This window comes from Pogona vitticeps, chromosome 4 (genome assembly GCF_051106095.1).
Source record: "Pogona vitticeps strain Pit_001003342236 chromosome 4, PviZW2.1, whole genome shotgun sequence".
NCBI classification, from domain to species: domain Eukaryota; kingdom Metazoa; phylum Chordata; class Lepidosauria; order Squamata; family Agamidae; genus Pogona; species Pogona vitticeps.
In genome coordinates, this window is record NC_135786.1 from 138,007,348 (window position 1) to 138,034,883 (window position 27,536).

The window sequence follows — 27,536 nt, forward strand, 5'->3', positions numbered from 1 at the left end:
GAGAAGAATATCAAGGACTCCATTCAAACTTAGCAACATCACTCTGAAAGAGATTTCGTGTCCCAGGGACACATGACATAATTACGATATATCTTTCCTTCACGACGCACAGCTCACAACTTAGTAGAAATACAAAACCTTTATCGGTGTAGATGTACCTTGTAAAGGATAATATGTTCTTTCTGGGGAGAAAATCATGTCACTCAGTACTTGACCCTCCCCCAAAAAACATGGAGGAAGGCAAGTACAGTATTGGAGAACTGTGTGTCAGCCAATTCAATGTACTTTAAGGACTGTCAGTCCTACAACTTGACTTTTCCATTCTAGAGGCACAATATTTTTGGCAACGGCATGAGAATCTCAATCGTTAGTACAACATGAAAGAGTCATGTACTATATTTAATAATAACATTTGTTTAAATAGCATGAGTTTTTGTAGACACACAGTTTACCTCCTAGGAGGCACAGGGTAGAGTTCCAGGATTAAGCTCTATATGCTGTACCGGTGGCTGATGGTGGAACAGACTCTAGAGAAAGCAAAGTTGGAATGAATTTAAATGCAAACTTATTAGCCCTGACAATTTCATTAACATATACCTCCTGGACCTAGGTAACATCCGTTAGGAAAATGAAGAATTCTCACAAAATTATTCATTCTTGATGAGACAGGTTGCCTTGACATGCCAAGATAGCCAATTGAGAAATTGCTAATCCCCAAGAGGTTTCTTGCTGCCAGCGCAAGAACAGGACAAAGAGCCCGTGTTTTGGTTGACATTTTCACAATTTGGGCAAAATGTCCCTGAGCAAAACTATTATCATTTCCCTCTGGGGAGCAAAGATGCACAGAGAACAGGCAGACAACTATTGACTGATTCATCACAATGAGGGAAAAATATCTGAGTTTTCTAATTTTTAAAAGCCCATACATGAAGACAGAAACTATTGCAATGTTGAACTTGAGCAAAATTTGTTTGCAATAAAGCAAAAATGCCTGTTGATACCACCAAAAAGTCTCTTCAGCCATGAAAATGAATATGCATACTTGACCTCCATGAAAGATCACGCTATTATAAAGCTGTTACTTTTTAAGGTCCTGTGTGACTCTTTTTTTTCACTGCAGCAGAAAAATACAGCTATATTATTTGTTTGCTTCTTTTTGGAAATTGTTGCAATAAATCCAACTGATTAATAATCAATGCCAACCATTCTGAGTGGTTGGTTGGCCACATCCACATACCACACACAGAAGCATACAAACTGATTTGAACACGGTTACATCTTTATGACTTATCCTGAAAACCAGCCCTGAAGTTTGAGATAACAGGATAGCTTTCCATCTTTCATTCACTTAATGTCCCTCTGATGTCCCTTCTACATAGACTGGCTAAGAACATGAAGGACTGAGAGGGGGGCAAGCCACAATCAGGTAGTTCTGTGATACACATCACTTATACAGCAATAGTGCAGCCAATATGTACCTTCCAGATGTTTTGAACTACAAAACACATTATCCCCATTCAGCTTTCCAAAATATCCAGAGGGACATCAAATGAAGGAAAGCCACCAAAGAAAGCAACACTTATATAGTTCCTGCATCCAAAAATCCATGTGAAATTGTTACCATGCCAGACCAATTCAGGGGGTGGGGTGGGGATCCTACATATATCACTGAGTTCTTACGTGCTTCTCCAAGTGCTGGCTTCTCTGGGAACAGAAGCACAGTCTTCCATTTTTAATTCTCATAACACCTTGTGTGTGCTGGAGCACTGTGGAACATTTAAACTCATAAGTGGCTCATTCAGTTGCCGCAGCCACTTAGGCTGACAACCTGGGGACCTTGTGGGCAGGTAGGCCAGATGTCAACTCGGGCCACCAGAATCAGCTGATCCTTGGCCAGATCTTGTGTCATTGCTGGCAAATGTGTAAAGCTTCGTGCTGTATTATTTGAAACAAAGGGCTTTCTTAGTTTTCCCTCCACCGCATGCTTTCTCATAAAACAGGGAGGAAATGTGTCACCTGAAGTATTTCAGTGTAGGATGCATCTACAATGATTCAACACAGATATATTTGTTGTCCCTATAGGATATTAATATGTCCTTTACGGTACTGTCAACCAGTACTTGGGAAAGTTCATTTTCTGAACAACAACTTCCAGACTCTCCCAGACTGCATGACCATTGGCAGGAACAATAAAGCAACAGAGACATACAAAAACTTTGCTGTCAACCAAATGTGTACATTTTAATACTTGAAGGACACACTGGTGTTCACGTATGTCTCCACCAGCACATCAGAAGCTCAGAAATACCTCCATTCCTCTCTTTTTTTCCTCCCCAGGATACATGCCCTGCAATGTGGAGCTGCACAACATGAACCCAAGCAGAGCAGCAGATGGTAGCATATCATGCATGTCTAAGCAATTGCTATGCTTTGTGTTGTGAAATTTCCTTTCAACACGATTAGCACCTTTTGTCTGAGCCCAGACAGGTCTACAGCGATGCCAGTGTTAATTTGCGTGTTTAGTCGAAACAAGCAAACATGAGTGACCTCAGATAGTCAAACCCCTTCTCTCTCCAGTCTGCTGTTCTCCTTGCCTGCAAACCTGCTCGTCACCTGGACCACCTAACAAGGGGCAGCCCTCGAGTCCTTTTCCCATGTCCCTACAAGACCCTTGGTCCTATTTGGCCTTTGGGAGTGGCAATGGGAAAGTGTTAAATTCTTAAAAATATTAGTATGACTCTTTGGACTTGTTATGCTTAAAGGTGTTCTGCCCGCTCTCAGGGCTCCAGTTCCTTAGCCAAGTATACAGCAAATTGACCACAACTCCCATCATACAGCTGGAATGGTAGGAACTAATTGTATAGTCCAACACTTCTGATCAGAATCAGGTTGGAGATGGATAGTTCTAGAAGACGGATAGGAGGGAAATCTTAAGGTATACCTACAGTAGGGCCCTCTAGGTTCTGCTGCAGGGATACAGCCCCACTCTTAGCACTGCACACCCCCAAAATGTGGCAGCATGCAGCAGCAGAAGTTGGGGAGAAACTACAAATGACTTCCAATTTACTGAAAAACTGCTTTTCTATCCAAAAACAAGGTAGGAGAAAATATGTATTATTTTTCAGGAGGATTATGCTTCCCAAACACTTTTTTTGTTCTAAAATAATGTGCATTTGTTCCCCGTAAATGACTTCATTGCAAAAATGCAGGTATTTGTCTTTAAAAAACAACAACCACATGGTATATTCATTATGTCAAATGAGCAGCAGCAGCTTGACAGCAGGCAAAAATGGTTGGGAGTTGCATGCATGATGCTCCTCTCTGATGCAAATGCATCCACAGGGATACAAACACAAAATACATCCTACTCACCTTTTTGTTCCCAGAACTGGCTCCAAAGACAATAAGCACTGCAGTGTGTATTTGAAGCACACCATTTCTGGTTACTAGAAACTAATGTACAGTTATAAACATCCTTAAAGAAGCTTGCTTCTTAAATTAATGTAGGATAAGCTACTGTCAGTTCAAAAAGAGCCTTTACTAATTCCGGCACTGTGAAACAGGGGGGCATGTAAGAGGGACAAATTCCATCCTCCCCACTCCCATCATCCCCCACCTTCCCATTCTCGGCAGGGAGCTTGGGCAGGCACCTCTCCACACATTCACTTGAGTAGAACCCTGTGTATAACCAGGAATCCTGATGAAATGGGGTTACGGGTCTCATAGAAGTTTCTCCTATTTAAGAGAACTGAAAGATAAGCTTCCTTCTGATTCTCCATCCCGTCCCTGATTCCTTGCTCAGCATGGAGAGTTCCGGTGTATAGACTAGGACAGAGGAGAACTGGGTTCAGATTCCCACTTAGCTATGGAAAGTGGCTGGTCAAGACATGGTAAATTACTTGTAGAACATCTCAGATATTCTCCAGAAACTCTATTAGGGACCCCATGTTTTAAGGTGATTTGATGGAGCTTAACAGCAAGATCAGAAGAGAGTCCCATGGCCATAGCATACTGGGCTCCATAGAAAGCCAAGTAATCTGGGAAATGCAAGTCAAGGATGTGGAAAACAGATATTATTCCTGCAAATCTCTGCCTGGAAATAAAGGTATCCAAAACTCAACATACAGAACCCTACTGCAGATATAGCAGAGTGACATGAGGGAACGTCTGCACCTAGGGGGGCAGCAGGACATTTTAGGGGATGAAGGATAGGCTGTGGGGCTCACAGGCCTGTGTCCTCCAAGGGAGAGGAAATCCGGGGAGAACACAGGAGGTGTAGCTGGAGGATAGCCATTGCTCTACCTCTTGCTCACCTCTGTGATCTGAGCCTCTCTAGACATACATTTCCAAATGCAGGCAAAATGGGGATAGGCCTGACTCTTCAAGATCTAAAAAGAAAATAAAAACACATTGTGTTTGACAGGGTGTGATGAGAATTGAAATGGCCACACATGGAGTGGTATATTTTCAGCGGCAAGAGTTTTATATGTTTTGTTTTCCACTGCCACATTTCACTGTGACTTTATCTAGGCTCATTCAATCAGGCCATGCACATCACCGTCACCTACTGACAACCTACCCTGGCTCAACCATTGAGAGAAACAGCCTTCCATAAACAAAGCAGGCAAGCCCTGTTTCTCTTAAGATAAAATCTACTGATCTCATTATTGATTGTCTGCTTTCCGGGTTTTTTTTTTCTTTTTCGTTTCCTGGAAGTTTGATATGGGGCAGCAGAGGTGACAACAGATTGGCACAGAGACCTGGAAATTAAATGGCCGACGATTAGATCAATGTCAAATGGGGGGAGGCTGAAGTGTTTGGCAAAAGCATTAGATGCTGTCTCTACTTAATCTTTTCTTCTCTCCTTTAGCCAGAATCTCTCTGGATCCCTCCCAGGCAATTTGCTAGACCAGGCGTTGATTTTTATCACACAAATGTACCTCTCAGATGAATTACTGAATGGCTCTGCAGGTGTTTTGCCATATTTTGAATCATTGCGTCCTTCATCCTCATGGAAAAACTAACTCCAGAAAGAAGAAGGAAAATGAACACCTTTCCTGTAACTTTCCATAGGAGGGGATATAAGGCTGCTTGAGATTATTAAAATAGTATATAATATTAATCTCCGGACTACCATGGCATTTGTAGACTGTTGCCACTCCAATAGAATATACAAAGGCGTTTCCTTGCCTTTTGGAAAGCTGCCCCCTTGTTAGCTCACATGAGCTGAGACAACTTTTAACTACATGCAGAACCTTTACAGTTTAAAGAGATCCAGAGATATTACAGGGAACAACATGATACAGGTAGACATTGCCCAGCAGGATGCTCTAAAATGGAGGACATGGTATACTTTTTAATAGAATCTCCTCTGTACACAGATCTGAGGAACCGATATATAAACCCCTTAACAGCTGGGACCAAGAACACTTCCCCTCTATGCACAGTCCTATTCCTGCACAAACTACTACATATCCTATAGGAATGCTAAATTTGTTAAACGAGCCATGGGAAGGCAAAACATACTGCTTGCTTCATAAGTTCTTCAAGTTACTCTCACATTTACTTTCACATCTTGATTCTTTTTTTAGAATGCTTATATTTTATTACTATTATTTTATCATTTTATGCTTTTTATGCTTCTTTGTATGTACTTACATGAGATGCCAAATATATGATTGGTTTGACCTTTGTTCTTGCATATAGTTTGATCAGCTACAAAATAATAAAGTATTCACATTCATATTTGCTCTAACTATTTTCATGTTTTTCTGACATTGAATGAGTGCCTGGTTAGCACCCATGCAGAAACCTTATAAAAACCTTATAAAAAACAAATGCATAGCAGAATTAGACTAGTGTACAGGAATGCATAAGTTCTGAATGTACCCAGGAACATTTAGTTTTAAGCCCTACTCTGTCATGAAGTTTACTTGTTGAGCTGAAACAAGCCAGTCTACATAACTTCACAGGTTTATTCACAATCCAAAGGACATCCATCGCTTTCCCATTAGTCAATCCAGAACACAACCCAGTGGTCAATTCTCTTAAATGCACCCTATTCAAATTAATGAGAGCTCCATAAGGGTATATGTCCCTTTATTTTTCAGTGAGCCATGAGCATATCCTGTGGGTCTCCCAGAGCAGATCATATCTCATCAGTCTCCCACAGAATTGCTTGCCTTCCATTCTGCTCCCTCGCGTGTGGCTTTCGATTGACTACACAAGGTGGTGCCTCGCTATGCCTCAGTGCTGTACTTTCACAGTTCTTGTTGATCTCTTTTCTCCTTCCACCCCACAGTGCTGGGCAGGGTATGGGCTGCATCATAAACAGTGCCGTCATTGTACTGTTGCAGAGCATGTTAAGCACACTAACATTTCATTGAAATAATAATAAAGCCAAAAAATAAATAAATACTCAACCTACGTGAAAGATTTATTCATCCATTGCTGAGCGAGCATAATTCTTTTTAATTACACAGGCCAAATAGGGAAAGTTTCTCCCCAAAGGACTTCAGGGTTAGATACCCTCCTGCTCCATCCAGAAGCTGCTACTGCCTGATTGTTGACCTTTCCAGTCATGACTGTTAAATTTAATGAAATAATATGACCAGTATCTTTTCTGTTAATACCAAACTGGAGTAGACCTATTGACTCCAAGGGACCTACATAATGTATCATTCAGCAATTGATTCAGTGGGACAACTCTTAGCTGCGATTAGCAGTAGAATATTAGTCTCCATTGCTTTATTACTGTAAGAATTAGGTTCATTATTATTTTTTCTCTATTAACCCTTTCAAGAGTTTTCAGAATAAAAACAAAATCTGTAACAAACTAACTAAGAGCAGTATCTGAGGGGTGTGGGCCATTTGATATCCTGATCCCATGTGTATATGAAGATAACCCAGAAGGCACAAAGGCTGTGAAGCAGGTTAACAAATTGCAATCTATAATTAAATATCCCCTTTAAATCAGTTTGAGTATGCATCTCTAAATTTAGAGAATAGAAACAGAGAAGCTGGCCATTTCAACATTTCAAATCCCTGTTGCTGAATAATCTAAGCATGTATCCTTTGCAAGGCAAAAAAAAAAAATCTCTTTCCCCAAAGTTGGAGAAAAATTACCAGGGGGAAGTAAAACCACAGAGTTTTAAATACTGCAGTTTATGGCATTGCCTGATGGAAGATGGTGTCTTCATGGCAAACATTCCAGTTATGTGCGAAATGTCCAGCCTCCTAAGTATGGAAAGGAAGTACTGGTTGGCCTGTGGTCATTCCATTTTGAAGAGGTTATGCATTGACCTTAGCTTCACTTAAATCAATGGTGTAGTGAGATGTCTGAATTAGAAGTGATTGCTTTGGTTCTCTTAGCCCGTATCATCTATCTGAAGTAAAAGTTGCTCAATATGAGTTGGAATCAGGTATTCTGTGAGCAGAGGGTCACTCATGACACCTGCCACTTGAGGAAGGAGAGCTGACATTTTGCGACCTGAGTCAAAGAACAAGATGCTTCCCTCTGCATTATATGGTAGAAAGCTGTGTGGACTGGCAGTTTGGGGAATATTGCTTCAACACTGCAAGGGGGGGGGGGGTCATGGCTTATACCACACCCGAGAGTGGCAGGTTAGTTTAAGAAGTACAGTAGGCCAGAGCATGTTCCCCAGTAAGATAGGTTCTACTGAGCCAGGGCCCTCAGAAGGAATGGACAGAAAACTGCCATGTCTACTCCTGGGACAGTTGCCTCACTCTGGCTGAAATCCAGTAGCAAGCTACAATTATCGGAGGCCCACTGAATCAGTGGGAACTTGGTGCGTAAACTCCTCCATATGTTGCACTGATCCTACTCTAGTTGGATCACTCTAGTTGCAACTTAACTATCTTATTTCAGCCTCTGCCTGATTGTAAGACTAACTCTGGGAACATATTAAAGGAAAAATGCCAAAAAGAATCAAAGAAAAAACACATGTGGAAGGCTCACTATCTTAGGTTGAGATTGTGAAAGGCCATATCCATTGCTAACCACTGCACTTGAGATCAGCTGTTGCCTGCTGGGAAATCTGGAATGTAATAATTAGAAAGTTCTCCACTATACCTGTGAAAGAGCAAAAGGCCAGAGCTGTAATATTTGTAGAAGACCTGCCTGATCAGGAAGTTCACCCTGCCTATGCCAGATGTAGCAAGCAGTTCTCCTCTGTGCCAGTCTACAGCAAGTGGGTCCTGAAATTTTAGTACACGTAGCCCAAGTAAGTCATGAGGTTAGGTCCTACTCTGCTGATTGAGATCATAAGACCTTCCAACCCTGGACCCCTAAACTTTGCTTATTCACTGAAGCTCAAGTGTGAAAACAATAAATAGGCAAGATCCAACTGAGTCATTCGGGTGATGGACCAGTCAAATGGTGAGGCAAGCACTTCTTATTCCCCCCCCCCCAGCCCTCTTATTGTCCCCAGAACCTCTTCAAGACGGGCAGGAAACCTCCTAGAGCAGGTTTTCCAGTGGCACAGAGTGAGAATTTGTAGAGGAAACATCAATAATTTATGTCTATGATGCTGTCTTACTGGTAGAAAGCAGCAATGACTTGAACTAACTTTTAGAGGAAGTAAGAGAAGAAAATGCCAGAGCAGGAGGAGAATTTTGCAGATACTCTGAACTGCCAGAAAGACATATAAGTGGGCCCTAGAACAAATTAAGTCTGAACTATCTCTGGAGGCAAAGATGGTGAAATTGTCCTACTTTGGACACATCACAAGAAAGCAGGATCTCTTTGGGGAAAAACAACAATGCTGGGAAAAGCTGAAGGCAGAAGGAAAAGAGGAAGATCAACTATGAGATGGACTGGCTCTCTAAAGGAAGCATAAGGCTTGAATTTACAAGAGCTGAGAAGGGCTGTTGAGGAGATGACATTTTGGAAACCACTCATTCGTGGTGATGCCATGAATCAGAGGCGACTTGACAGCATGTAACAAAAGAAGAAGAGAATATAACTTGATAGCACAATGTTAGATTTAGGCCTAAAATCATTACAGCAATCAAGTAATCAAAACTTTTGTGTTCATCATTAATCTTGATCACACAAGTCAAACTCCCTTCTGCTATCAAACATGAAACAAGAGCTGAATTGTTATCTTGTTGAGAATCTATTCAATGTGAGTGTGGTTTACAGTTATGGTACCTTATTGATGATCTACAATCACAAGGGAACAGGAATGCAGAGGAGAGTTAGAGTTGCATTTGTATGTAGACCACCTCATATGAAATTTACGTTCTAACATTTTAAGAGACTAAACACTTTTAAAAAGACTGATTTGTATTGTTTTTATATAATTTCAAAGACTAATAATAAGTTGTCTTACATCTAGTCAAAACATTAGTCCCATAGTTTGGAACATCTGCATTTACTGGCTCTCCATAGTTTCGGGATTACGAACTTTGTTAACTTTTGCATATGATCTACCAATCAGCCATGGCCCTTCCTTGATTCTCAACTTTCTCTCTCTCTTTCTCTTTCTCTCTCTCTCTCTCTCTCTCTCACACACACACACACACACACACACAAACAAACACACACACACACACACACACACACACACACACACACACACACACCTCTATGGCCTAAACTTTGGCTATTTAATTTTTTTTCCTTCTTGACTATAATGAATGAGATTCTATGGTTATATCAGATCTTTTTAAAAAGCTCTCTTTCTTGGAAGATTGCTGCGCCCTTAAAACAACTGACAATTTAAAGAGGAATTTACACTCTGGGCAATGACCTTGGTAGCCTTTTTCTGAACATTATAGTTCCAAAGGAAGCCAACCTGTGAAAGAAAAAGAGATGGAGGGTGATGGGGGGAGTGCTTCATGTAGTTAATGAGATTCTTCACCAAAAACACTAATCTGGGTTAAAACTAAAAGAACACTGATAAGGATATTATATCTCATACAGAGAACAAGGAGGGTGCATGGCTCAGATCAATTGTAGCCATTAGAAGGTATGCTTTAATGGTTCTTTTTCATATCTATCAAAATGGATGTTGGAGACAAAGTCTTTCAGATGGCAAGCAGGTAAAACAGAATGAAACATATCTTTCTTTCTTTCCTTCTGTTTTAAATAATGTTACTTTTTTTAAAAAAAATGGTGCCAGGTACAAATCAACCAATATTAGCAGAAGTTTAACATCACTTTAAAAGAAAGAGATTGACCTACTGAGAAAGTACATGAGTAAATGTGTAGCAATACACTGATTATTACTGTTTCCCCTCAGGCAAATACCTCTCTCTTAAGCATAAGCTGCACTGGAACATTTTGTTTTATTACCTTGTGAGATAAGTGAGGGAAAAAGCCTTTAGTACCTGGGGAATTTAAAAAAAATCAGACTTGTCATATCAGTGTCTGCTCTCAATTTCATGCCGGGCGCATAATTATAACGGTGTTTAAATTGAGCCCAGAAGAAAGATGGGTTCAAGTGCAAATTAATTTTAGATTATCACAACAAAGGCAATCAAACCTCAACAAGCTTGCCAGCAAAATACTTTGCAAAGGTCCCCAGGTCCCTTCCCGCCCCCAACTTACAACAAAGACCTTTCAGCTCAAATTAAGCTAATGATCTAATGTAACACTTCTGCCTACCTTTCAGAGTTTTATTATTGATTTGGATTTAATGTAGTGCAGTTGAGGGGGGGTAGGGAAGAAGAAGGTGGATAATGGAGGGGATGGTCAGGGTGGTGGTGAAATATCAGTATTTAATATCTGCAAAGTGACAAAATAAACAGTCAACAGGCCTGACAAGATCTGTGCGGTGTCGGATTGTCTTAGCCGGTAGAAACTATCGGAGCGAATTGGTCGTACTGAAAGAGCCTTGAATTTTATCTGACTCCAAATCCCCTCGTCCAGACAGAATCCAAAACCAACAGCAACGTTCACCTCTTCCACCTATCTATCAGCACCGCTTTCATAGAAATCCAACATCTCACTCTATCCTGTGGGACCCTGCTTGGGGAATGGAATCAAGTACTGAGAAGGGGAGAAAAAAAATATCAAGTCAAGCCTCATTACCTCCTCATTACCTTTGCAAAAGTGGAGTGAGAGAAAATTTTATCTAGGGAACACAAGCTTGGGAATCTCATTGAGAGTTCTGTCTGGTTATTGCACAGCCAAGCATGGAGAGCCTGTCTCTGCGGGATTAAAGTTTTCTCCCCATTTCTCTATAGTAATGATCTGCTCATTAAGGTTTTTAAGGGAAATTACCATCACTTATCATTATGCCAGTCACTCAGTAAAGCGGCATTAAACTAGGAGTGTCAGTCGAAGCCTCCACTTATTTATTTATATATTGCTTTTCTTTCTCATCGACAATCATGGGGAAATAAAGAAAACAGGATTTCAGGCTTGGTTTTTATTATTCTAGATTCATATATATGTAATTTTCCTCTCGGAGTATTCAGTTACATGCCCTTAGGTCAGACACAGTAGATAAAATATAAAATGCATTTGAAAAAAAAATCTATTAGATTACATCCTTCTGAAATAAATCCCCAGAATGTTACTGCAATTATGCATAGTGCATTTTTATAACCATAGATTGTCTAAGAATGTTAAGCACCACTGAAAAATCAGAGGGCTATTTATTTTATAAAATGGAGACAAAGACACAATTTTTAATTACTGCAAGCAGTTAGGATTTAGCTGTTCATCCTCTGTGGAGGGGGAAGAATCGCAAGTGGTCTCTTTTGAGAGGCTTTGTAAAACCTGAGTGATCCTCTGATTTTCTTGACTTTCTCGAAGACAAGCACTGATCTAACAGATGGGCCTCTTTCAGCATTTTGAAACACTACACTTTCGAACATAGTTGCAATAGAATGTGGTTGCATTTAAAGATATGAAGAGATCCAAATTTTGCAATGAAGCAATGTACTTTCAGGAGATCTGACTGGGCATGACTTAACATCTATTCCATACAGTCTTTATTTTCTTGTGACTTTCTAAAGATTTCTACTGGCATGTTGGTTTTGTCCTGTTTGGTGACAAAGCAGGCCTGCACACCTTGCAACGGGATGTGGTTTTAAGCTCTTGGCAGCCTTTGCACATCCCTGGTGAGGTGTATTTGGCTTTGTGTGCAGGCCTCGTCTAGAGAGGCCAAAGTGCCTGCACAGTTTGAGCACAGCACATAGAAGTTTTATCAGTCTAAGAATAGCTGTTTAAACTGACAAAAAAAAAACCCACCACCCTATGTGCTAGAATGCTATGTGCTATGTCTGGCAGCCATTGACACCATGTTCTTTCACCTTTTTTTTCAGCAAGGGAGTTGTGAAAGAAAGCCTCAGGTTTTACAGCTGCGAAAGAGTCTCCTCCAGAAGAAGATATGTGTAAAGGTTCCATTCCTATGTCCTCACTAAGGTGCCCAGCTGAATCATATCCTAGGTGTTTCCTTCAAACAGAATGTTAGTGATTCCATATTTCACATGGAGAAAGGATAACCATTAGGAATGTTTTGTATAGCCACTAGATGGCAACATTATTTTTTCTTGTGCTTTTGACTCAGTTGATGATGACTAGTGTTTCCTGTTTCCTGTCCTCTTTCAAAAACCGCAAAGTATATACTTCTATGCAGTGTTCTTCCACGAATTTCACTGTAAAAAGGTGTAAAAACATGAATTAGAAATAAGCCTTGTTCATCACATCATGCTCTCAGATACCGGGGTCAACACAGAAATCACAAAATGGTACGTTGTTGTGGAGTTGCTGCCTCCCCCCACGAATACATGTGCATGACTGGCTGGAAGATGATCTCCTTCTCAAAGATGTACCAAAGATGACTTTTCCCCTGTAACAATGAGTAATGTTGAATGAATAATATAGAAATATATTCAGTCCCTTTCTAAATATAAGACTGAAGAATCTCCAGATGACTGTGTATCATTTTTGACATGGTAAAATATGGCAAGACCTGAGGGAACTTACTGACAGCAAAGTCCGTCAATCTTCATACTTTCCTGTTCAGAGACTCCCAGGGCCCAAATGTGAGCAATTAGCATTGCTAACTTTCTAGAAAGCTGTTAAAATGGGGGCAGTCAGTATTGCCCATTTGCTACAAATGCTATGCTTATCCTAAAGCTGTCTGTGTCTGATTTTATAAATTTTAAAAATCAAAATAAGCAGCTCTCCAAATTAAAACAAAATCTGCTATACTGAGAGAAGACAGATAACGGTAACCAATTTTTTTTTTTTTGGAATTTTGAAAACACACCTCTCAGGATAGAATTGATCTAATGAAGCAGTTCATTCAATTATTGAACGGTTTAGAGCAATCTGTAAACTTGAAGTTGAAACTTCTATATCTCATCCAATATTGTAGACCAAATATATATTGTATTGATGCTGAGGACTTGTCACAGTCCTGGATATCCTGCTGATAGGTAGTCTCCTTTTGAGATATTAAATGTGGAGTTCATTAAAGAAGAACTCAAGAGCTGCCCCTTAGATTTACTTGTTACCATTTCCAGACACTTCTTAATCTGTGTCACTGGTTGCCAGTCATAATCAAGAATAACCATCCAAGCCAAGTTTTATATAAAAATTTTGAGGTGGTTTTACACTAAAGAAAAGGCACTGATTAAGCACTCTTTTAAGAGAAACCTGACAGAATTGTAGACTCAGTGAGCTTGGAGGCACCAAGATATAATCTTGCCTAACAAGGAGAAGCTGCACAATTTTAACTGTTTCACTAGAACATTGTTGTGCCTACAGTATATCACTGCTGTGTAAGAAGAGAAAGGTACGTGTGTCCTTGTGTAAACATGTGTTTTTGTTTGTCTGTTTATCTGCCCGACCATAACTCCGCCACTATAAAATCGAAACATTTGAAACTTGATGTGCATACTAAGGGGATCTTGATGATGTGCATCTTGAAATTACAGTGGTGCCTCGCTTGACGACGTTAATTCATTCCAGCGAAATTGCTGTAGAGTGAAAACGTCAAATAAAAAAATAAAAAATAAAAAAATAAAAATAAAAAAAAACCCATTGAAATGCATCGAAAACCATTCAATGCGTTCCAATGGGCTGAATACCTGCTCGTCCAGCAAAGATCCTCCATATGGCAGGCATTTTCGGTGCCTGTAAAGCGAGGAATCCATCCTAGAAAACAACGGGGGGGGATTTTCTTCAGCCGGCGGCCATTTATTAGTTCATTGTAATTAATTGACAACTGTCTGTAGACTTCAGTACCACTGGTTAAGTCACATGGTAGCACACACTGACGTCCTCAAGACTAGAGGTTTTCTCAAGAGCATGAAGCCTTTGATCGAAACATTCATAGCTCTGCACTATGCATTGTACACAACACTGTGTGCAGCCATGCAAAGTCTCATTGCTATTAAAGAATACAAATGAAACTCTTGCCTCTGAAGGCAGAAAAAGTCCAAAAATGTGTTATAGGAAGGCAGCATTTTGTCTGAAACCACAGGCTGCCTGCACTAGTAGAAGGCGGGGGAAGCTGAAGTGTATATATTGGAGAGGAGAGATAGGGGAATGAAGAGGGGTGGGATGGGGTAAATGACTCCCTTCAGAGTGATTTGTCTTTCAGGCTTCAATCCATCCTATATCCCCTCTGGGTCATCAAGTTGGAACGGACTTATAGCAATCCTAACAGGGCTTTCAAGGTAAGTGAGATATTTAAGGATGGGTTTTGCCAGTTCCATTCCCCAAGTGGGCTTCCACGGCCAAGTGGCGATTTGAACCCTGCTCTCCAGGATCCTAGTCTAGTCCAGACTAAAATCAGTTGAATTCAATGGTAGTTATTTATTAGTTCTGAGTAGACATGTAGAATGGCACAATTAATCAACTTTTAAAAATGGAAATAATTTTTTGTTAAAAGTGGAAAGCCTTCTGAATGTTTTCTGGGACGTGTAATTTTAGATGCCTCAAAAAGGGTCCAAATTTTGAGGAATCCCAACTGTGGCAAGGTTATACCTGTTGAATATTTGCACCTTTTAAGGGCACAGGAGTTATGTGGATTAAAAAGGCGGTAAAGCGGCAATAATGTTTCATATTTGTAAAACAACTTTTGACAGCAGTACTTCCGAGTAGGAAATTAGTGGGGTATACGCATGTCAGTCCAACATGAATTTGTCCAAACTCCAGGAGGCAGTGGAAGACAGGAGGGCCTGGTGTGCTCTGTTCCATGAGGTCACGAAGAGTCAGACACGACTTAACAACTAAACAACAACAGCTTGCATGTCAGTGGCACCTGGTCCCCATTGTAGTGGATGGGCACCATGGTGGGTGGAGTCAGGAGTGACAGGCAGTCCCAGGAACAAAAGTGGACATTCAGATAGATAGGTTAGACAGAGGCAGATAAGAGGATAGAGCAGGAGAAAAGAAAGTGAGGAGAGAAAGAAAAAGGGCATGGGGATGAAGAGAAACAAAAAAGTTCTTAAGTGCCGGCGGAGTGAATATTATATTGGAGAGAGAGAAAGAGCAGCTTAAAACAAAGGGTTGGTGTTGCAGATGAGAAGAACAAGGGAGCAAGCACTGCAGTAGAGATGGACTCTAAGAGGCTTTCTGTTTGTGAGCATGTCTGTGCTTGAAGCCTTTAAACTTTTATCAACTTATGTATAGCATGCACCATGGATTTATGGGAACAATGAACTGCAACTGTATAAATATGATGTATGATAGTGGTGGTCACCCTTCTCAATGAACATCAAACAGCCTCTACCTGCAAAGAGATTCCAGTCTCGTTAGCTGTAATTACAGTTTTAATACACACATTGGTTACTATCACTTTCACATATTGTGGAATGAACTGTACACAAGGGACACAAAAATAGGCCTTATTTTCCTCTGCCACCTCCCTTAAAAAGAAAGAAAATTCTTTGTAATATGTGTTATTATATCAAGTCCTAAATTCCTTCAGTTATGAAGCACATCACATTCCTCAAAAAAGCTGGTAATCCCAAGATTGGTTATTTGAAATCATTAAAATGGAGGGCTTAACTAACTCCATTCACTCATGTAATTCTAGAATTACAGACAAACAGTATTCCCATATAATTGTTCACAAAACCTGCCTTTTTGGTCATAATGTTGCCTGTTTGTTACAATGGCTGAAATCCTGTTGCTTAGTGTAGTAAGTTGCAGCTAAAGTAGACCCGTTTGAATGAATGGAACCTCCAGAGAAGTGCACTCTTCAAATCTTGACTGATTTAATGAGCCTACTCTAGTGTGAATTATTATTCAGGATTTCAACCAATGAATGCAGGAGATCTGGTGCTACATAGCAGTGTTCTAACTTGAATATTGGCAATCCCAGGCAAATTCAGTAGATCTGTGAGTAACATTGTGCTTCCAAGATATCTTTCAAATAAATTTCCAAGGAGAAAGAAAGAGGTTCCTTTGTATCATCCTGACTAACTCGGCATGATAAAGCTAGACATTAGAAGAGGATGCTCTGGGACAGTGGTTCCCAACTTTGGGTATCCCGGGTGTTCTTGGACTGCAACTCCCAGAAATCCTGGCCAGCACAGTTAGTGGTGGATGCTTCTGGGAATTGCAGTCCAAGAACACCTGGGTTAAGCAGGTTGGGAGCCACTGATATAGGACATGTATGCAAATACATTCCACTATATCTGTGGGAAATCCAGCTTTTCTGAGTTTTAGTGTTCTCAGACAGCGAGGAGCTCACAAGACAGATAACAAGGATTTTCCTCATCCCAGGCTCTTGTCACCTTAGAAATTAAAAACACACTGAAAAGGACAAAAGCTGATCTCACAGCCATAAATACTCAACTCCCAAATAAAGTGCACCAGAGCACAGAGTGCTGTCCTCTGAAGATGCCGGCCAAAGAGACTGGTGAAACGTTAGGAAGAACAACCTTCAGAACACGGCCAAAGAGCCCGTAAAACCCACAACAACCATTAAACACAGATTGGTTGTTTAGGTGCTTTGGGCAGTTTGGCCATGTTCTGGAGGTTTTTCTTCCTAACATTTCACCACTCTTTGTGGCTCGCATCTTTAGAGGGCAGGAGTTAGAACTCTGTGTTCTTGTGTAGTGTGTGGGATAGTTGAGTATTTGGAGCTGTGGGATCAGCTTTTGGTCCTTCTCAGGAGATTGGGTGATTATGGTGATCTGGGTGGTTTTTGTTATGGATGTATTGCTGTGATAAGGAGGAGAAACGATCTGTCACTGTGATTGATGGTGTCGTTAGCTGGTCTTTTGTGTGCAGTGGTCCTTGTGGCTGGGTAGAGTTCATTGATCTTTTTGCAGGCTGTATTTTTCAGTGCTGGGAGCCACTTCAGACAAAAGACTACCTAACAACACCCATCAATCACAGTGACAGATCATCTCCCCCCTTATCACAAGAATACTCTCATATCAAAAAACACCCTGACCCCCATAATCACCCAATCTTCTGAAAAGGACCAAAAGCTGATCCCACAGCTACTCAACTATCCCACACACTACACCAGAACACAGACAGAGTTCTAACTCCTATCTTCTGAAGATGCCGGCCATAGATACTGGAGAAACATTAGGAAGAAAAACCTCCAGAACACAACCAAACAGCCTGAAAAACCTACAGCAACCATTGGATCCCAGCCGTGGAAGCCTTCGAGAATACATTAAACACAGATTCCCAGATTCCTTGTAAGTTTATGGTACACAACTAATAACATCTTTCCCCTCACAAAATATACCTCTCTCTGGGTCTTCCTCCTTTCTGCATAGCAAATAAGGTACGGTATAACAAAATAAAATAAAAAGTTGCACCTTTCATACTGTCTGCACCAATGCTGTGTCAAAAATATAAATATTGTCCCCATTTCTGGTGGCTGCTTCCTCATTATCACCACCACCAAAATGTCCTAGAACAGCTCAAGTAGTACTAGAGAAAATGGTGAAGGTAGTTAAATAGTGGCCAGTCTCCCAACATCGTTGCCATTATTGCCACTTGCAGTGGCCTGGGGTGGTGGTGGTAAAAATCCTTTTTAAATTTTTGAGTTCTACCACTGTGGAATTATTTAAATTTTTCTTCTTCCCCTGAACAAACGTATTGAAATGGCACCCTTAATTTCTCTGCACTCCTAGAGGGGTAAATAATTTTCAAATATCATTTGTGTACCACTATGGTCTGTCTGAACCCCATTTTCCAAGCAAAATATCAAAAATCAAACATTTCTTCTCCCTTTCTTCCCTGGATGGTGCTACAACAAAAGGGCTCTTCTGAGCATCAGTGGAAAACTAAAAGTAAAGAAATAGCTGTGGCCTAGCAATCTATCCAGCGAAGGCAGTATCTTACTGGTCTGCGAAGAAACCCATCTAAGTCACTGATGTCAATTTCCCCTAAGAATCCATTATTCAAACCTGTGACTCTTCCTCTTTCTTTCCTTATTCCTCCTTCCCCTTCCTTGCTTTTTTGTGGGCTAAGAAGCTTCTGCCCATAAAAAACCATCCTTCATTTTTAAGGGGAAAATATGTTAGAACTCAGCAACCTGCATATTATGCCTTTAAGAGATTTGGATGGGAGGGACTTGGGTTTGAACATCAATCACACACTAACAACCTATTATTCCCACTTTGCATCAGATTTCTTTTCCTGCCTTTTTTTACTCATTCAGGGTTCTGAGCCAGTTAATGTTAGTGTTATGTCAGCCCCTGTTAATTAAGGAGTCAGCAGTTAGAGTCTGAGTGAAGTGTTTATGTAACCAGTCAGTCAAAACAATGAAGTTAACCAGTTAAGCTCATACTTGATAACAAGTATGCTTTGTTTGTATTCTGACATATATGAAGATTTTGTGAGTAAACGAGATACTTTTTTAAAATTCTTTCTCAATAGCAGAGCCTCTGACAGAATCTATTGAAACTATTGCCAATGGAGGTAAATCTAACTATAACTAGCAAAAAAGGGGTGGTATATTTGAAGGAGACTTTTAATTATACAAAAATCTGCTCTGTAGGTCCTTGTCCGGATTTTTTTCTCCACTGTATAGCTGGAATGTTTAAGCCAGTAATTTCCACACTGCAAATAAAATATATATCCCTGTGAGGGGGTGGACTGCTGAATTCCACAAAGACAGACATTGACTAAGGAGAAAGCAAGCAGCCACTGCTGACCCATGGAGGCAGGCAAGCAGCCATGGACTGACTGAAGGTGGCTTAAACCCACTGGGTCTGTGCCCTTCTTGCTCTGGTAATCGGGTTCCTTTGCTCACACTAAAGATGTATGATCGGGACTCCTGACACTAAAGATAATGCTTATTCTCACACCATAGCATTCCCCCACATCCTATAACGAGAAAAAAAATTGGGGGGAAAACCTACCCATATTTCACGAAATATGTGGCATGAAATGGGTCACATGTTTTAAAAAAGAAATTAAAAGGGAAAAACCTGAGGCATTGGTATGCTTCTAGAATGGGGTGTTCTTTTGTTGTTGTTTTTAAATTTTTAAAAAATCCAGATTAAAAAGAAAGTTACGTAAGGTCATCTCTGCACATCCTCCCCAACCTCCATCTCATTCCAGTGTGGGAATCGTCCTTGCAATTTTATTACCTCTCACTCAGGCAGAATTCATTCCAAAATATTCCCAGCAGTGCCTTCAATTGGGGGGCGGGGGGGCGGGAAGGGATTTGAAAGCTTTTCACTGCATAGCCTTTGCCAGGTGCTATAACACAGAACTCTTATTGTTGCCAGATTCAGGGTTTCAAAGGATAGCTCTATATGTTTAATAGTCCTCCATTCATTTATTGGCCAGTGTTGGGCAGGGGTCCAACAACGCACGGTTCTGCTGTCTTCTACAGACAAATGGCTAATGATCTTGGCCTGTAAAAAGATAGGAAACTGTAATCCTCTGGACACCAAACTATTAAACAGTAGTTTCCTCTTTTATAAATACGTTAAACAGCAGGGATTTCACAGGCTTCTAAACTGGAGTGGTTTGTTATCAGTGGGGTAACCGAGATTAATTCCTTTTTTTTTTTTTCAAACAACTTAAGCTAAAAACAAAAGTGTTGGAATAAAACTATTTCAAGAACAGAGGATATATGTGAATAAAAGTATCTGTGCTACCAGAACTATAACTTGATATAATAGTCAAGATATGGCATATTCAAGAATTGCACGCATTTAATTCCCATTCAGATTTTTATAATTAACTACTTTATAGGATCAAATACAAATGCTTCCTGGAGGGAAAAACACCCGGATAATCCCTTTGTAAGGAAATGTATTATCAAATTTTTATTCTTTTAGTTGGTGGCAAAACGTCGACTGCTTAATGTGTTTTACATGTCATAGCTATGCTCGGCAAAAAGAAGTGACAAAAGCAAGGAGCAGATATCCATCTGGAATATTGAAAGTGATACAATAATTGATACACAGAAAATAGGACGTGATGGAAAGGTTATTTTACTGAACACGAACTTCAGAAAAGCTTCCAGCAAATAGACCAGGGTGCTTTCTGATCCACTGAGCCAAGGGTGGCTCCTGATCGGCTGTGCATGGCAGCTTGAAATGATGTCCTTTTCATGGAGAAATGTCTGCATGGGATAGCAACTTGCTTGGTCTACTTCTGAAGGCAGCCAGCAAATGGGTATAATGGGGCTGGGAGAAGGTTATTTAAAAGCACAAGCAGGAATTACTATCTGACTTCCAGCCAAGAAGGAGTCGAGAACCTTAGAGAAGAAAAAGAATTGTTCAGTAAGAACCACCTTCTCCCCAAATGAAACCAGTGGGGCTTCTGTGGTCCTTCCTCGCTCTTAAGGCGGCCTTCTCTAACCCAGTTCCCTCCGGAGGTGTTAAGGACTATGCAATGTCTGTCTGCAGGATGCTGCTAGTTTAGTGTGATGGGAACTATAGTACAAGAGATCTGAATCACTGACAACACTCCCTTTTGTTATATCTTGGCTGGATTACTGTAATGCACTCTGTGTGGGACTTCCTTTGGGAAGTGTTTGGAAAATCCAGTGGGTCCAAAAAGCTGAAGTCACATAGTTCATTGGAACTGATTACAGGGAATGTATAGCTCCACCGTTGTAGCAGCTCCACTGGCTGCTGATCTGGTTCCAGGAACAATTCAAATTTAAGACCTATAAAGTCTTAAATGGCTTGAGTCCTACCTGGGATCATCAGGAGAGGCCTTTGACTTGGTCCCACCACCTTCACAGGTGCGTCCGATGGGGGCACAGGAGAAAGCCTTCTCTATTTCTGCTCCCAGACGTTGGAACTCCCTCCCACATGAGGCCAGGCTGGCCCTGTCTTTGCTGTCCTTCCATAAGCAGGCAAAGATCTTTCTCTTCAAACAGGCTTTCCTTTTTATGACTAGTTGACCAAGGAGATTTTTTAAAATTCATTATTTTACTTGAGCTTTTAATATTCCTCTATTAGTTTCAGCATGATATCTGTTTAATGCTTTTTAAATATTGTAACAATCTATCATTTAACTTTTAATTTTGTTTCTTTTAATACTGCAAGCCACCTTGGATCCTTCAGGAGAAAGGCAGTATATGAACAAACGAACAAATAAATGAACGAACTAACTAATGAACTAACGAACTAACTAACTGATATAACAAGGCTTGTAAGTGAAATGTAGCACCAGCCTTCTCATTAATTATAATTATATAAATATGTTCCCTTTCCCTCCACCCAACTTGTCTTTAATGAGGTACAATTTCGTACAAATTATATTCGTGTCATTTTCTAGCCTTCATTTTCATGTGATATTTTGTACAGGTGCGTCATATTAATGATTTTATGTGCTTGTAATTTCAGTATCTCCAACAAGAATTAAAGACTGTGATGGTGATAATGACGACGATGATAGATGAAATCATTCCAATAAAAATATTATAACAGGAGTGTGTGCATTAATAGATTAACTTGTTTCTCCATTCTCTCCAAATTTGAAGACCCCTCATGAGAAACTTTACATAAATATTTGATGTACTTTAGGGTTTTAAATCTTGAGCTAAGTCTTTGTGGTCCATGACAACAAATGAGATTTAAAGGAGGTCCATGGTAAAGAATAGGTTAAGAATTGTTGATATTGGGCTTTTGGGAAAAAAAACAAAAACATTTTTTAAAATGGCTGACTCTCAGGCTCTTCAGGTGCTACGAAACTGATCCTTCAGTGCCACATGTCCATAAGCAGCATGTTGCCCTCCTCTAATTTAGAGTTTCATTACTTCCTTTCAAGTAATCCAAGAATGTCTTTAAATAAGCACTTGTTGATTTCACTGAGTGCATTATTGTCAATAGAAAGGTTATAAACAATATCCAAACAATAGCTGAAATCCAGTAGTAAAAATGCAAGTAGAATAAATTGTTGAATCAAGGGAACAGAGGAAAAGCCTAACTGTATCCCGATAACTCAATAAGCCTGCTCTAGTTGTGATTTATTACTGAGTTTCAGCCAGTGCAGAATTGTTGTTGTTGTTTAGTCATTAAGTTGTGTCCGACTCTTTGTGTCCCAATGGACCAGAGCATGCCAGGCCCTCCTGTCTTCCACTGCCTCCCGGAGTTGGGTCAAATTCATGTTGGTAGCTTCGGTGACACTGTCCAACCATCTCATCCTCTGTTGTCCCCTTCTCCTCTTGCCCTCACACTTTCCCAACATCAGAGTCTTTTCCAGGGAGTCTTCTCTTCTCATGAGATGGCCAAAGTATTGGAGCCTCAGCTTCAGGATGTGTCCTTCCAGTGTGCACTCAGGGTTGATTTCCTTCAAAATGGATAGGTTTGTTCTCTTTGCAGTCCAGGGGACTCTCAAGAGTTTCAATTCAATAGCATCAATTCTTCGGTGGTCAGCCTTTTTTATGGTCCAGCTCTCACTTCCATACATCACTACTGGAAAAACCATAGCTTTGACTATGTGGACCTTTGTCGGCAAGGTGAGGTCTCTGCTTTTTAAGATTCTGTCTAGGTTTTTCATCGCTTTCCTCCCAAGAAGCAGGCGTCTTTTGATTTCGTGAAAGTCATGTAAGTCATTAAAAAGCAAGCAACCCAAGAAAGGTAGCTAGAGATTTAAAAAAAAATAATACAAGTAAGGAAAATGTGGAAAAGGTACCTTTTAATGAATGCAGGGATCACAGCCATTCAATATAAGTGCGAATAGAGATCTTCCTCAAGCAACTCCTTAAAATACAGAATGTAACCTGGAATAAAAATTAAAATTGGCTTGGAGAATGCAAATCATAGAATGCTACATACAGTATTCCTAATTCTACTGGATGGCATGGAATTGTGGACTTTAACACTGCCTGGTATAAAGAAGCATTTGAAATGTGGAGACATCTTTGCCCAAGAGAGTGAGCGATGAAGAGGTGATAAGAAAAATTAATAAAAACCTAGAAATCACCAGACTCCTAAAATGCAGGGAACTAAAATATTTCAGTCAAACATCAACAAATGAAGAATATAGATTGTTACAGCAGATCATTCAAGGTTAAGTAAACGAGGGGAGAAAGTGCAGGGAAAAACATACTGGCTGAAGAACCTGGGAAACAGTATTTGGAATTGCCACCAAATCCGAATAGCAGGGAGGGCATTCATTCCTTGTTAGGAGAAGAACAGGAATAATAAGGAGACTTTAATTTATGTTGTGAGCTGTCTTGGATCCTGCAGTGGAAGAAAGGTGGGATAAATCAATAAATAAGTCACTCGCAATCATACTAAGATATTGATCTTTACACTGCAAAATGTAGGTCCTTGGCCACTCTAGGTTGAAGTAGAGAATACTCAGAAGTGGTTTACCCTACGTTGCCTTCTTCTGGAAGTGCTCTTGGACTGTGCAGCTTTCCCAAGGATACGGCAACTGACTGTATTCGCAGGATACCCAGTGGGGAATCAATCTTGCAGCCACTGGCTCTGTAGCCAGATTGATTGATTGACTGACTGATTAAAAACCAGTCAGTTAGATACCTAAACCACTGAACTATCCATAAAGTAACTGTGATCCATTTGGTGCCACTTAATTCTAACCAGGTCAGCTGTATCCATGTGATTAATACCCACCGTTTCATTTATCCACTGCCTGAACATATTAAATAATAATATAAAAAACAGAAGTATGCATTTCCAAGGAGTATTGGCTGGGCACTAGAGGACATCAGGGAAAATGCTATATGTAGTGTTTCTCTTCCCATACTTTTTGGCATGCATGAGGTGGGGACTTGGCACCGATCCCCTGCAGATACCGTGCTCCCACTATGCACTATTTTGCATATATTAACTGCCACGACAATCTAGATGACTGGGTGAATTGCTTGCAGAAGCCCAGGGGACTGCACATGGACATCCTGGACCTTGGAGGGCTTCTGCCACATGACAAAGCTGACTCTGCCCTTCTAGAGAGTACCCCAGGCCTTTTGCAGAAATAAAAAAGGGGGGAAGGGGAACTGGAGTCTCAAATCAGTACTTGAGGGCAATTTAACAGAAGTGTGTAAGTGGCAAGTATTCGAGAAGACCTCAAGTGTCCATGGCTGCCGTGAATTCCAATGGATGTTCCAGTGGCCGATCATTTTTCAGCAGACCACAATACCATTTAGAGGAATTTTGGTGAGTCTGACGAGTGTCAGCAATTTCTCTGATTACATTTACAGTGGTGCCTCGCTTAACAATTTTAATTGGTGCAAAAAAACCACATAGCTATGGGAAAACATCGCTGAGCGAAACGTGTTTTCCCATAGAGATGCATTGAAAACCGGATAATCCATTCCAATGGGAACGGATTGCCGTCCTTAAGCGAAAATCACCATAGGAAACATCGCTAAGCAAAACGTGGTTCCCCAATTGAAATGCATTGAAACCTATTCAATGCATTTCAATGGGGAGAAAAAAATTATAACAAATTCAAAAAGAGTCAGAACAAAGTCAAATTAGTTTAACAAAGGGTTCATTAAGTGCACTTATAATTTCAAGCATTCTAAACCTTGTTTAAATATTTTTAAACATTTAAAAGACAGCCAACACGAGGCTGTCAAAACCATCGTTAAGCAAAACAGGGGGACACAAACTGTCATCGCTATGTGAAGCAAGGTCCCAAACATCGCTATGCGAAAATCGCCCATAGGAAACATTGTTAAACGGAGTGCAAGATCGCTCCGGAAAACTAATCGTTAAGCGATTACATCGTTAAATGAGCAATCGCTAAGCGAGGCACCACTGTACTCCTGTTTGTGGAAATGTTAATAACTTACACATCTGAGAGAGAAAGAGAAAAATACATCTGTCTGAATTATGTCCTATTCTTTCCTACAGCACCTACTTCCCTTCCTTGCCCACAAAGAAGCGGGTTGACTAGCTACCCTGTTGGGACAGTCTGCAAGCAACTGGTCAACTAAAGCAAACAAAAGAGCATCATGGAGGAGGGTTAATTGGCTTTCCTCCTTGGTCCCTTAAGGAAAAGGCATTTCCAAAATTGACATGCGTACACTGGAGTATACTTAGCCCAGCTTTGCACTGGTGATTGGTCCTTGGGCAGAGCAGTGAAAAGACATTTCCTGTTTTTTTGTGGGTAGTGTAATAGGAGCCACAGATTTCACCCTAAGCCATGAGCTGAAAGAAAGAGGAAATTGGAATCCCTTACAGTAATTAATCATTTACTATGAGACCTGTCAAAACCTTTTGTAAAGCTGATAACTGCTGTCAGTAACCAGCTAGTGCACCACCATCTGTGATTGCTTAAAATATCATCCCATGCTCAGCTAAACACGTTTTACATTTCGGCTTCAGTCCATTTCCAACATATTCTTTTGGGAAGTTCTCTCTTCCCCTTTGCCAAAAAGGTAATGCTGGTGGTTGCATCTAGCTGTACTTGGCTTTTGTACTGTATTCAGATTTGCTTTTCATGTATCTTTGAACTTAAGGGGGCTTGGGATATCATTCTTGCGGTTTATACTGGGCTTGTAGGAAATGAGACATGGCTCTGGTAGACTGACCAGTGGAGGAAAAGAAAACGTATTAATATTAATATGCGACGAATTCTTCAGAAACAGAACAATTTGTCTAAAAAGTGCTATTTGAGTCTTCTATCCTCAGTCTCCCCTGACAACTCTTGCTTCCCTGCCTAAGATGCTTTCTGTGTTGTCATGTTGTGTCCCTAATTTCCAGGTTGGGGGAGTGAGTGTTTATCCGACAATGGTCTCCTACCCTCTTTTGGGTGGCTTAATGGAAAACGCCAGTTGCTTGCTTGGAACTTGCTTGAATACATCTCAGTCAGATTATTCATTCCAAGCTCCTGGCCATGCTTCTAAAAAAAAAAGAGAGAGAAAAGACCGGCTATTGTTTATAAAAATCTGGTAGGGTAAAACTAGGGTAATCCTCTCCAGAACATGATGGCAAGATCATCTAGATTAGAAATTAAGCCCTATGTGGAGCAGCTGAGGGAGTTAGCTATGTTTTGCTTGGAGAAGACTGAGGCCACAGCTATGTGTATGGGGGGCACACGGCGAATCTACAGGGACTTCGGTTGCTGTACACAATGCAAATCCTATTGTGGTTTTTAAAAATACCCGTCAGTTCCATTTTTAAACGGCACCAGGGATTCCGCCACCAGCCAGCCTGTCCTGGGAGGTTTCCCAGCAACTGATAGTGCTGGGGTCAGGGCTTGAAATGGGGCAAAAACAAAACCACTGGAGTGACCCCTCAGGTAAGAATAGTATCACTGCCTGGCCAGCACTGAGGAGTGGTACGTCCATGGCACCAGGTGGCTGGCAATGCTGTTCTTTTGGGGGAGAAGGCAGCTTCAGTGGTTCCTCCCACTCCCACCCCCACCCCACATCCGCATGTCAAGCAGGAAAGCCGCTGCCCCAACCTTCCAGCACCGTCCAGCCCAGTGTCGTCTCCATGTCCTGCTTTGATGGGAGGAATCATTAGGGTAGGACGTGTGAAAAAGGCAGTTCCACTCCTGTGTGCGGATAACCTCACAGTAAAAAGCTTACTTTGGGTTATCTGAAACATGTAGTTCCTGCCTGAGAAGTGATATGATAGTCCCTTTCCAGTGTTTGAAAGGTTGTTAGATGGCAGATGGAGATAGCAGGTTTGCTGGTCCGGCAGAGGACAGGCCCACAGCTGATGGATTCAAATGGCAAGGGAAATAAAAAGATTTTGATTGAATCTGAGGAAGGACTTCATGACGGTAAGAGCTCTCTGACCATTTGTCAAAGTTGAGGACTGGATAGATGACCTCTGAAAGTCCCATTTCTAACTCTGCTGTTCTGTAATTCTACTATTCTATACTAGTTCACGAGAACAAAACAAACCCAAAATCAACAGGTGGTGTGTAGATTTATTAGGACCAGCTGAAATTGTACTTGCTTTCGGTTCCTCCAGAATTTTTCATCCTAAATAGTAAGAAAATAAATATGTTTGTATTCATTTAGAATATCCTATTTGTTCATTTGTTTCTAACAGATGGCATTTCATCCTGATAAAATGGCTCCTTAAAATTGATTATGTGCACAATCCTATGCATGTCTGCCCCAATTTAAAAGGATTTTTAAACAAAAATAATGTAATAAGCTTCATAGTATCTAAAC